Raw genomic sequence first — 12,098 nt, forward strand, 5'->3', positions numbered from 1 at the left:
CACTTGCTCAATTTTGCTGTAGACCTAAAATAGCTCTAAAAGTAAAGTCTATTTTGAAAAGAAAAAAAATTCATGACTATATAGATGAAGAAGCAAAGAGGCAGTATCATATAAGATATGGATCAGTGCTACTTAATTATTTACTATCTTCCATGGAAAATTTCAAGATTTTTATGCTAAGGTATACATCAGGGTTAGTGAGTGCCTTGCATAGGATGTAATGGAATCCAAAGAGATGTTTGGGGTAGCAGTGACTGCTCTTAAAAGCAGAAGTGGGGTAATAATTAGGTCCATTCTTAGTATAAATCCATATGCATTCATACATGCTAGCACACATACACTTGTACACACACACACATACACACACACACAGGAAGATCCACCATTCAAAATGTATTTAAAATACCTAAAGGGGCACCTGGGTGGCTGAGTTGGTTAAACGTCCAACTTCAGCTCAGGTCATGATCTCGCAGTTCGTGAGTTCTGGAGCCTGCTTCAGATTCTGTGTTTCTCTCTCTCTCTCTCTCTCTCTCTCTCTGCCATTCCTCCAATCATGTTCTCTGTGTCTCTCAAAAAAAAGAATAAACATTTTTAAAATTTTAATTAAATAGATAGATAAATAATAAAATGCCTAACGATGAGCAAAAACTCACACCCAGCTTTGAACTTGGGAACTTTCCACACAATATGTTTGCTCTGTGTGTGTATTTGATGAAACATGCCTGAGCTCAAGCCAAAATACATTGTCACTGTGGCTGCGTGTCTTCGAGATGTAGGGCTCTGCCAGTGAACTGTGTGGGTGTAAACCAGAGGAGAGAAAGTGATAGGGCAAGACTCCGCTCTGGCAGGCATTGAAGACTGTGATATTATGCTTCCTAAGGTACCTCCTCATTAGTGATTCCATGAGGATGTGTTCATGCTTCCGATGGATGTTTAATGCCTTGTCTGAAGTTAAGTGAAATGTTCCTGGAGAGAAATCCATCTGCTTTCTCACATGCTCTGGGTGCTTCGTAAATATTTAATGTCAACTCTGCATCTTCCTCAGGTTCACTCAGTCATTCTCTGCTTTCTCGGGGAGCAGCCCTGCCACTTCCTCAGAGAGTAGACCCTGCCCCTTGACCTCTCCCTTCCAAAGAGGCCGCCTTGCTGTAACTCTGAGAGGACTGGGGTCAGCCATGTCACCCACAGTTAACAGCCCACAACAGCAAACTCTTAGTGGGGGCTCCCTGCTTTTCACTCTGCCCCGCAGCTTCCCCCAGGTAATTCTTATTATTACTTCCATTTTATCAAAGACAATGAAGCTCAGAGAGGGCCAGCTGCCCACAGGCAAATGGCCGGGAACTGGTGAGCGGAGGCTGGGGCCCATGAGCATCGAGCTGCGAGCACACACGTTTATATGATGGGCGCCTTACTCTCCTGTCCCTGCGAGGCACCGCTTTTATCCAGGGATCCTTGATCTCCTGGGTTCCCACACTTACAGGATGTTTCTAAAGGGGAGAGAAGCCTTTCCCTCTGGCCTCAGCAGGGGAGCTGTTCTCCCAGAAGTGAAGTTGGTGCCTCCATCATGTCGGACACCAGCTCCCCGAGAACAAGGTCTCCTGAGAGTCCAGGCCGACCCTTTAGAGCATGTTTTCTGATTATCCATTGGCGCTGCATGGTTGCCTGCGGGGCCAAGAATGTTCTTTGTCTCAGAAACTATTGCCAGCCTTGTAAGGAAAAGTGGAAAAGTTTTCCAATCCTCAGTAATCAGCCGTCCTACACTCACCACTGGTAAGGCCACTGGGCACAGAATGAAAGGAACCAGCATGGCTTTTTCCTTGCCCAGCACACATTTTTGTTAAGTGATCAGCCCAGAAACGCCATTTGTTCAGCAGAGCTATGCATGCTGAGATGCCTTCTTACCTCTTGGAGCTGAGAAACGGAATTTAACAAGATGAATGGTGTGAACCTTGAGGCTGCGTGGAACAGGAGCAAGATTAGTTATTTCTCAATTGCCAAATAAATTCTAACCAATTTATGGACCAATAGGTAATGGCTCAAATCCACAGGATCTCTTCGGGCGCTCTGGTACTTGGAAACTTTTCCAAGAGGAAATATGTATGTGTTTTACAAAGGCCAATAAGACGGAGTTTCAGGAAGTCAGAGTTACCAAGTTTGTAGCAATTGGCCAAGCCCTGAATAGCATCAGGCAGTTACCTAGCAAATATCCATGGTAACTCCATCCTCACGACTGTGGTCCTGAGCCTGCCCCCAAGGGCCATGCTGACCTGCATGCTATTAACTGTAGCACAAGAAAGCCCACCTTGGCTGTGGGGCCTCCCGGGGTCTCGAGAGGCACTTCTGGGTGGGCCCAGGATAGGAGGGGTGTTTCAGTGGTCCAGACCCCTCGGATTCTCAGCCAGTCCCTAATACACCATGAAGTCTTCAGTTGGATGTTCACATTAAAAAGACAGAAAAATAGAAATACCTGGCAATTCCACTTATGGGTATTTATCTGAAGAAAAGGAAAACACTAATTCAAAAAGACATATCACCCCTATGTCTATTGCACCATTATTCATAATATCCAAGATATGGAAGCAACCCAAGTTTCTATCAATGGATGAAGGATAGATAGATATCGATAGTGTACACACACACACACACACACACACTGAGGAATATTACTAATCCATAGAAAAGAATGAAATCTTGCCATTTGTGACAACATGGGCGGACCTAGAGTGTATCATGCCAAATGAACTAAGACAAAGACAAATACCATATGACTTCACTCATATGTGGAATCTAAAAACCAAAACAAATGAACAGATAAAAGAACAGCAATGATAAAAAAGAAACAGACTCAAATACAAAGAACAAATTGGTGGTTGGCAGAGGGGAGGGAGGTGGGGGGAATGGGATAAACAGGTGAAGAGCATTAAGAGGTACAAACTCCTAGTTGTAAAATAAATAAACAAATCGTCTCACGGGGATGACAAGTATAGTCTACGGAGTACAGTCAATAATATTGTAATAACACTGGACGGTGACAAAGGACAACTGAACTTCTTAGCGTGGGCGTAATACATATAATTGTCACATCACTATGTTGTACGCCTGAGACTAATGTAATATTATATGTCAACTATGTCTTAATTAAAAATGAAAAATAAAAGGGCAGATTGAGCTCCTCCTTCAAACCTCTAAAAGGAGTGTAAAGGGTTTTTAAAAAAAAAAACATAAAACCCCTTCAACAAAGAGGAGACCACAGAAAGCTAATTTTGCATGTTGCAAAGCAGATGGATGAATGTCCACTGACTTGGCAGATCTTGGGAAGCTGAAACCTAAGCCAGCAGCAGGTAGAGATGAGAAACCACCTGACTGCCTCAGAAAACCAGGAGCGATGGTGCCAGGTGCTTTTCAAAGTGGGAGAGAAGAGAGGGCTGGAGACGGGAGAGGCAGGTAGATGCTAGGTTCCCTCTTCCCATTCTGCATAACCCCAGGAGCACGCCCCTCCCCCCTCAGGCAGTTGACTAGAAGTGTGCTTTTGGAAGGTAAGCCAGAGGGCTCTGGCACAGGGAAGACCCAGGCACAGCTCAGGGAAGGCGTAGCGTGTTCCACAAAGCACCAGTTCTGTTAACGATCAGCTTGCGCTGGGGACGAGGGACACCGTTTGTAGTCACTGCCAGCTAGAGAGGGATAAATACTCCCACCAAAGCTAATTGTAAGCTAACAACACAAAGTCTCTGATCACGGAGTTGGAAAGAGATACACATAATTAGCTTCTTTGAATTAGACATATGAGCTCCAGGACCACCAAGAATGCTACAGACAGAGGTGGTAAATGGAAGTTTATGCACCAAACTGTGAGATAACCTCCACCTTCATTTCTTTTTCTTTTTTAAAAATGTTTATGTATTTATTTTGAGAGAGAGAGAGAAGGGACGGGGCAGAGAGAGAGAGAGAGAGAATCCCAAGCAGGCTATGCGGCTGTCAGCACAGAGCCCAGCACTGGGCTCAAACCCACAAACTGTGAGATCATGACCTGAGCTGAAACCAAGAGTCAGATGCTTAACTGACTGAGCCCCCCAGGTGCCCCATTTTGTTTTCTATTAATGCCATATTCAGACAGCCTGGATAATATCTTATACATAGTGGATTGGAAGGTTTTTTTTCCTGGAGAATTTGGTTGATAAGATATAAGGGGGCCTGGAAATACTCATAATCACGAACACCACCCTGAAATGACCAACCAGATTCCTCTCTAAGGAGCATGTGACAATAAGCCCTCCCTACAAAGAGCTTTCAGTGCCCCTTTACAGACCGACAAACATCCAAAGATGATATTTTAGGAAATATGCCAACTTGAAAGTCAGAGGTGAAGAGAATAACAAAAAGAAATTTGGAATAAAAAGAGAAAACAGTGTTATGAAAAAACATTCCAGAAACATTGGGATGCATTATTACATTCATGAAACAAGAAAAGGAAGCCTTTATAAAGGAACGTTCAGAAAGGAATCTTAAAAACGAAAAAACAAAGTACTATAGGAATGCAGGAAAATCTCAGTGAATGAGTTGAAAGATAAAACTAAGGAAAGTTTCTTGAAAGGGGGAAAGGCAAGTAAGTGAACAACGAAAGAAAAATATTTTTAAATGGATTATTTACCCAAGAGGTGCAAAATCAAACAACAGGAGTTTCATTCAAAAAGAAAGAGGAAGCAGAGAGGAGAAAACCATCCAAGAAATGCTGTAAATAAAGATTCCAGAATGGAAGTACATGAATTTCCATACTAAAAGGACTACCAAGTGTCAGAAAGCTGGAGAGAAAAGGCGCAAGACCAGGTACATCACTGTTCAATTTCAGAACGCTAGAGACAAAACGTTTCATGAAGCTTTCAGAAAGTAAAAACAAATGATCAAGATTCAGGAGAGCATTGCACTTCTCAATTTCAGGCTGGGAAGTTGAGACACGTGTCAATGCATGGCTTCAAAATGTGGAAGGGGATAGGCTTTGCAATTTAGTACTCCGGCTTCAGCCACCTAGTATGCTGTCTTCAGCCACACCATCAACTGAGAGTATAAAATAAAGACATGGTTGGATATCCCAGGTCCCCAAATGTTCCTCTCTTAAAAAAAATTTTTTTTAAAACCAAAATTTTCTTTTCTTGCACCTTTTTGCAAGAAGCAATTGGAGGAAGAAAAATTGTAAAACAAAGGAACATATAAATAAAAAAAAAATGGACAGTAGGTTCAGGAACCAAGTAATGAAACACAGAGTAGCCAAAGGAATCTCCAAGGGTGATGGTGAAGGGAGATCCCAGAAGGGCATCTCAGCAGTCAAGGCGAGAATATTAACTTCAGATCCTGCCGGGAAGGCATAGCACTTGCAGGAGTGTCTCAGAACAGAAGAATCAATAGCCGAATGAATGTGTGTGTTTATTAAGAGGATACTTACATATATGGTAAAGCATATAGGGATTAATTAGTAATAGGCATATAGAAAACTAAGCAACTCCCTCTACAGAAAGAAAAAGGGAGAGAAGGGAAGGGAAGGGATGATCACAAACTCCAGGGACATAAACATGAGTGTAAGAAAGGAAATGTAACAATAGTTCACTATATGGCTCAGTTGGAAATAGTGTTCTCCAACTAAATAGCAACATAAAAGACCATATATTGATGCAAACCAACATTATAATATAATTGTATAGGAAGAATATGAGGAGAGAAGGGGGGAGGGAGAGAGAGAGTCTGCCTACAGTGAGGGGGAGGGCTAAAAAATAGCCCTAAATTCTAAATTCTAGTCTTCTGTGGAGAACTAAAAACAGTAACTGGAACCCTATGAGCACATTATTTATATAAATGTGCGTATAATCAAATGACATAATCAATAGAAGTCAGCAGATGGAAGTAGTTAACAATTAAAGTAGTTGGGAGACAGGGGAGAAGAGGCTACTGGGATTTTTTAATAAGACTTGCAGAAAAAAAATTTTCATTTTAATGCTATGAACACATGTAATTTTGATTAAACAGTAAACATAAAACAAGAAAGAAAATGATTATATTTAGAGAAAATAGAATACCTTTAATAAGGCTAAAACTATCTGTGAATACCTGACTGTTCTCTAAATGATTGGGACAAAGGATAGTGTAGACTACGGGCAGAAGCAAACCATAAAGGGTCAGGCCCAACCCCAGAGGTCTGGTGCCCATCCACAAAGGGGCAGAAGCACCATGTCCACAGTATCATGAGATTTCCAGATATTCGGAAAACTTACCAATGTGCTGGCTTCCACATAAAGTATAAAGCCTGTGAATTTCTCCCATATGTTACCACTACTCTTTGACATACTTCTTTGTAGAAGGGACTTAACCAAACTCGAATGACCAAGTTCTATGTACCTCATTCATTAGATGTTGACTCTGAATTCAATTTCATGTAGTATATATTTCTAAAGAACAAATAGTCTGTTCCAGACCATGTGCTCCAGTGTGCTCAAGAAACCAAAGGCCGACCTTCCTTCCCTTCCTTCCCTTCCTTCCCTTCCTTCCTTCTTTCCTTCCTTCCTTCATCCCTATGTGTGTCTAATATGTGTAGATTGGGGTGCCTGGGTAGCTCAGTCGGTTTGGCATCCAACTTTGGCTCAGGTCATGATCTCACGGTTCATGGGTTCGAGCCCCACATCAGGCTCTGTGCTGACAGCTAGCTCAGAGCCTGGAGCCTGTCTTCCGATTCTGTATCTCCCTCTCTCTCTGCCCTCCCCTGCTCATGCGGTCTCTATTTCTCTCTCTCTCAAAAATAAATAAAAACATTAAAAATTTTTAAAAATATGTGTAAAAGTGGGGGAAACTTGGTAGGTGAAATGGAATTCCTTCCTTTTGGAACCCGTAGTCATAAAAGGAAACTAGATGTGTACAAAAATTAGACTGGCAATGGACCAATCTTCCAATTCTTATAAGGGTTTTTAGTTTTCCCAAGAGGATGTTAACCCTAGTTTTCACCTGGTTGAGTTTTTTGTTTTGTTTTTTTAAATATTTTTATTTATTTCTAGGAGAGAGAGAGACAGCATGAGCAGGGGAGGGTCAGAGAGAGAGGGAGATACAGACTCTGAAACAGGCTCCAGGCTCTGAGCTGGCAGTCAGCACAGAGCCCGACGCGGGGCTCGAACCCACGAACCGCGAGATCATGACCTAAGCCAAAGTCGGGCGCTTAACCGACTCAGCCACCCAGGTGCCCCTCACCTGGTTGAGTTTTGAAGAATATGGATTCACTTCAGCAGTGCAGAGACGGAGTGATTACATCTGTCTGGAAGAAGCAAAGAAGGCAACACAGGAGAGAAGCGACTTGTTCTCCCTTCTCCCCAGCGCCTAACAGAGTACTTGGCACAAGGTGTGTATGACCTAACCGTTTCTTGAAAGAATAAATGGTGGAAAGAAGGGTGGGTGGATGAATGGATGGATGGACNCAGCCACCCAGGCGCCCCTCACCTGGTTGAGTTTTGAAGAATATGGATTCACTTCAGCAGTGCAGAGACGGAGTGATTACATCTGTCTGGAAGAAGCAAAGAAGGCAACACAGGAGAGAAGCGACTTGTTCTCCCTTCTCCCCAGCGCCTAACAGAGTACTTGGCACAAGGTGTGTATGACCTAACCGTTTCTTGAAAGAATAAATGGTGGAAAGAAGGGTGGGTGGATGAATGGATGGATGGACGGGCTAGTTCATCTGAAATTCACCTTAGCTGATTAAGAAAGTGATTCTAGGAGTAGAGGAACCATACACTGGAGAGTGGCAATACCTTGTGTTGATTCCTAAAGAGAAATCTTTGGACAGATCTGGTTCAAAGGCTTCTTCTATACATCAGGGCGTGAGTATTCCAGTGCCTTCAGCTTTCATAAGTACAATTATGAGATGGGCCTAGACTCCTAGGGGCCTCATGTGTTTAAAAATGCTCATTTTTAGAGCTCTTTATTTCCTTGGCTTACATTTCAAGGAACCACCAGACTAGTACACATGGACTTTGGGACTTTTTTTTAGCTATTTTTATTTGAGTTAGAAACACATTTTCCATGCTCTCATTTCAGGTTGTTCTCTTTTTCTCTTTTTCTCTTTACCAAGGGGTGTGTGTATGTGCATGGGTGTGCATGTGTTTAATATGTTTAATATAAATTATATATAATTATATTATATGTATATATACACACTACACACACACACATATATAATCCAGGTTTTAAATAACTTTTTTATCCAAAATATAATTTTGTTCCACTCATTTTCAACCTTGTCTAAATCCAAAGTCATTATATGTATTGGGAAGGAAGTTATTTTCTTATGTTTAAAAGACAGTATAGCTGTTAGGAGACAGATGTCCATTATAATGTTAACTCTGGAGAGAAAGAGCCTTCTGAAATCAGACAATTGTCTCTCAAGGCAGCTGAGTGATTTCAGTTGATCTGTAAGGAAAATCCAAACTGAATTTAGCTCACCTTGCTGAACTAGCTGGCTGCTTCCCCACTCACTGCAAAAGAAACTCCCCTAATAAATCTCAAATTGCTTCTATTGAGAGGAACCATTACTTCAAGGAAAGAATAAATGTAAGGCCACCAACACAGGAAGATTCTGCTTACTAGAAATAAAGAGCAGACATTTCTTCATCTCTAATTGCATTTATTTGCCTTTAACTCTTTGAAAACAGTGTGGGAAATATAGCACTAACTTCAGTAGCTTGATTGCAAGGCACTGAAACACCCACATACACGTACACACACACACACACACACACACAGAAAAGATTAGACGGGTGAGCCCATAAATATGCTTAAGAGGTATATGGCCAACTCTAAAGGCATCTTTTGAAAATTAAAAATACTGGATCCATCAATTCTCTTTTGGATCTCAGCGCTTAACTCTCTTGGCTTTGTGGGTGAGTAACTCAAGGCAGGATTTGGACCATTGTATTTACGGGACATAATTTATGAGGCAATAACAAACCATTTCAACCAGTTCTCAGCCCCCATTTATTCTCCAAGCATGGATGTACCTTTCGACTTGCCCTCAGGGCATCGGATGGGCATTGCTAAGCCGTGCTATGCTGGCTGGCCACCGTCCATCTGCCTGTAGCTCTCACACTGTTAGCACAGCCTGGGTGGCTGCCCCTCCACTTTATTAGAGCCAAGATAACCATAATTGTTGGCATTGACTTCATTCTCAAGGATAAACACCTTAGAATGGAAATCGGGAAGCTCAGCTTTCCAAACGTGTTCCTCTTAGCACGCTTGCAGCCAGAGGTTGGCTTTACAGCCCTTTGAAGAGGGATTTCTTTTATTTCACTCAAAACTGTTTACTTGTTAAAACCTATTTTTTTCTGACCCCATAGTTTAGGCAAAAGTGAAAGGAGGCAATTGGCACTTCAGTTTTCAGTGGGGATGGAGAATGTCCTGCAAAGGTTTGTTGTGATACTGAAGACGGGAATTTCCGTGTTTTGTTGGGAGATCTCTGTTGGTACCTGCTGTTCACATTGCAGTCTCTGCGCGACAGCTTCAGCATCACCTGGCAGGTTTTAGATAAAGAGAATCTCAAGCCCTCCATCTTCTTTTTAACACAATGCCCGGTAATTCGTATGCACAGTACAGTTGGAGAAGCACTGGCTAGGAGGCTGTCTTTCACTGAAGCCAGTGCAGGTTAATTCCAACGGCATTTGGCACTGAAAGGAAAATTAATCCCGTTGGACATCATACTCTGGTTTTCAAGAACCCAGAAGCTTCTTTTGCCCACACACCTCTAGAGACTTCAAGTATTTGGCTCGGTTCCCATTGCTTGTTCATTATAACCGCCATCAACTCCTTTTGCATCTCAGTTGTACCTTGCAAGAGCCGGTAAAGACAATCTTTGAATGGGTTCCATGAAAGTGTTTGGACTTTACGGTCTGAAATCCCCAGAGCATGTTGGAACTTTCAACTTTTCTAGTAGCTTTTACTTCTTTTACTGGATTATAATAGTTTGGGACAAATCTCATACAGATTATTATGAGCTTTCATTATAATTAATATTATGGCTGTAATATTTTCATGAATGAACAAGTTAGGCATCACGTTGACATGCATATATAATAGAATAGCATATTCTAGAGGATCATGAATTCTGTCATTATGCTGGTAGAACACAAACCTTCCTGATGGCCCTGGGGACTTATCAGCAATTGACAAATGGAAGCTTGCCATGGCTTCAGTTGCCCCAAGCTTTGAAAATTACTTGGAATTGGTAGACACACTTGCATGGTGCTTGGGGTCCATTCTGTAAATATAATGAATGGTTTTTCTTAGAGATAAAAACTCCGTATCGTAACACAGGGACACAGGGTGTGAGGAGGACGTTCAGCTGAGATCTACATCCAACCAACCCTAAGAATGGAAAGTCTGGTGGGGGAATAGGAAATGGACTAGTTCCTGGCCTCTAACCTTGGAGAAGTGGAAATGTTCAGTATGTAAGCAGTGACTCATATACATGAATTCTTGCGGAGAGGGTGCCTATGTGCAGAATTGAGTTATTTTCTATATAGCACCTGTTACTTTGAATACACACATCCGTATGCATAGGTTTCTTTGTCTCATGACTGCATTTCCTGCTGTGTATGGTTTAGGGAAATTATGAAACTCTAAGCACAGGTCCCAAATCTGGAAAATATAGGTCCCGTGTGCTCCTCACTGTTCATTCACAGTCCTCAGGAGGAATCCAGGACAGCCATTAAGAAGTATAAGGACATCATGCGGCTCAGCCTCTCTCCACTGACTCGGGCTGGTTGGAGTGAATATACTCATCTTTGCCTGTAGCTTCCAAGAGTGCAGACAGGTGCAGAATTATATTTTTTTAGCAATCTACTTTCAAGATCTAACATAAAACAGGTCTATTCTTAATACCTTGCTGAGATCTAGGTGACCAGAGAAGACCCTCAGTAGGATGGGAGAGATTGGAAAAGTCAGGGCCCTGCAGGATGGTGAGAAACAAAGGTCTTGAGAAGCCCCAGCTTCCCAGGTGGGGTGTGTGTGTGTGTGTGTGTGTGTGTGTGTGTATGTAAATTTAGAGGAAGGAGGGGATACCACAGAAGATCATTTCCAAGCCAAACTGAGCATGGGCCCACCTTCAGCTGCAGACTGATCAGGTTTACAACCACCACCATCACAACCAGACATGACAACAGAGTCACAACAAAGAACCTATGCTCCATACTTAAGACTTAAAGGAGAAGAACAAAGCAATGAGCACAGAGAACCTCTCACAATAAGGGCAAGTGCCAAGCTACACCTTACAGGACCTGGCCCGCCTTTCCCTTTCCCTTTTTTTTTTTTAATGTTTTATTTATTTCTGAGAATGAGAGAGAGAGAGAGAGAGAGGGAGCGAGCATGAACAGGGGAGGGTCAGAGAGAGAGGGAGACACAGAATCTGAAGCATGCTCCAGGCTGTGAGCCAGCTGTCAGCCCAGAGCCTGACGCGGGGCTCAAACCCACGAACTGTGAGATCATGACCTGAGCCGAAGTCGGACGCTTAACTGACTGAGCCACCCAGGCGCCCCTCCCTTTCCCTTCTGAGCCATAACATTTGTGGGCTGGGGAAGGAGGACAGATAGAGGTCTGATGCCAAGTATTTAAATCTATAAATTATGAAACCCAGCCCGGTGGTCATGGAGCCCCATCTCCCCCAGGGAAGCCTTGCCATGAGGGGTTCTGAGAGGGACCTAGAGCACATCTGCTGGGGTGGGACAGGGTGGGAGCGGGTCCAGGCAGAGGAAAAATCTGGACGGGGGCTGGTCTGCACAGCTCTGGAAGGTGACAGTCCAGGCAGGTACCTCTTGTCCACACCTCACATTTCCAACTAGTTTCCAAGTGAGGCAGTTCTAAGCACTTTTCAGAACTTTGCCACCTGAGCAGGGGAAAGCAGGCTGCAGTTATAAGAGGAACTCAGTTTGCCTAGACGTTGCCTGCGTGACTTGGGTGGCCAACTTTAGACGGAAGCTCTTCCTCTGGTTCCCAGGAGCAGAGGCTGGGGTCGCCTCCTCCCTCCACACACACCTGCACCCTCCCAGCAACTGCCCCCGTATCCTCCGGCCTGGGGGCCCAGT

The sequence above is a fragment of the Crocuta crocuta genome, unplaced genomic scaffold (assembly GCF_008692635.1).
Source record: "Crocuta crocuta isolate KB4526 unplaced genomic scaffold, BGI_CrCroc_1.0 scaffold31, whole genome shotgun sequence".
Lineage (NCBI taxonomy): Eukaryota > Metazoa > Chordata > Mammalia > Carnivora > Hyaenidae > Crocuta > Crocuta crocuta.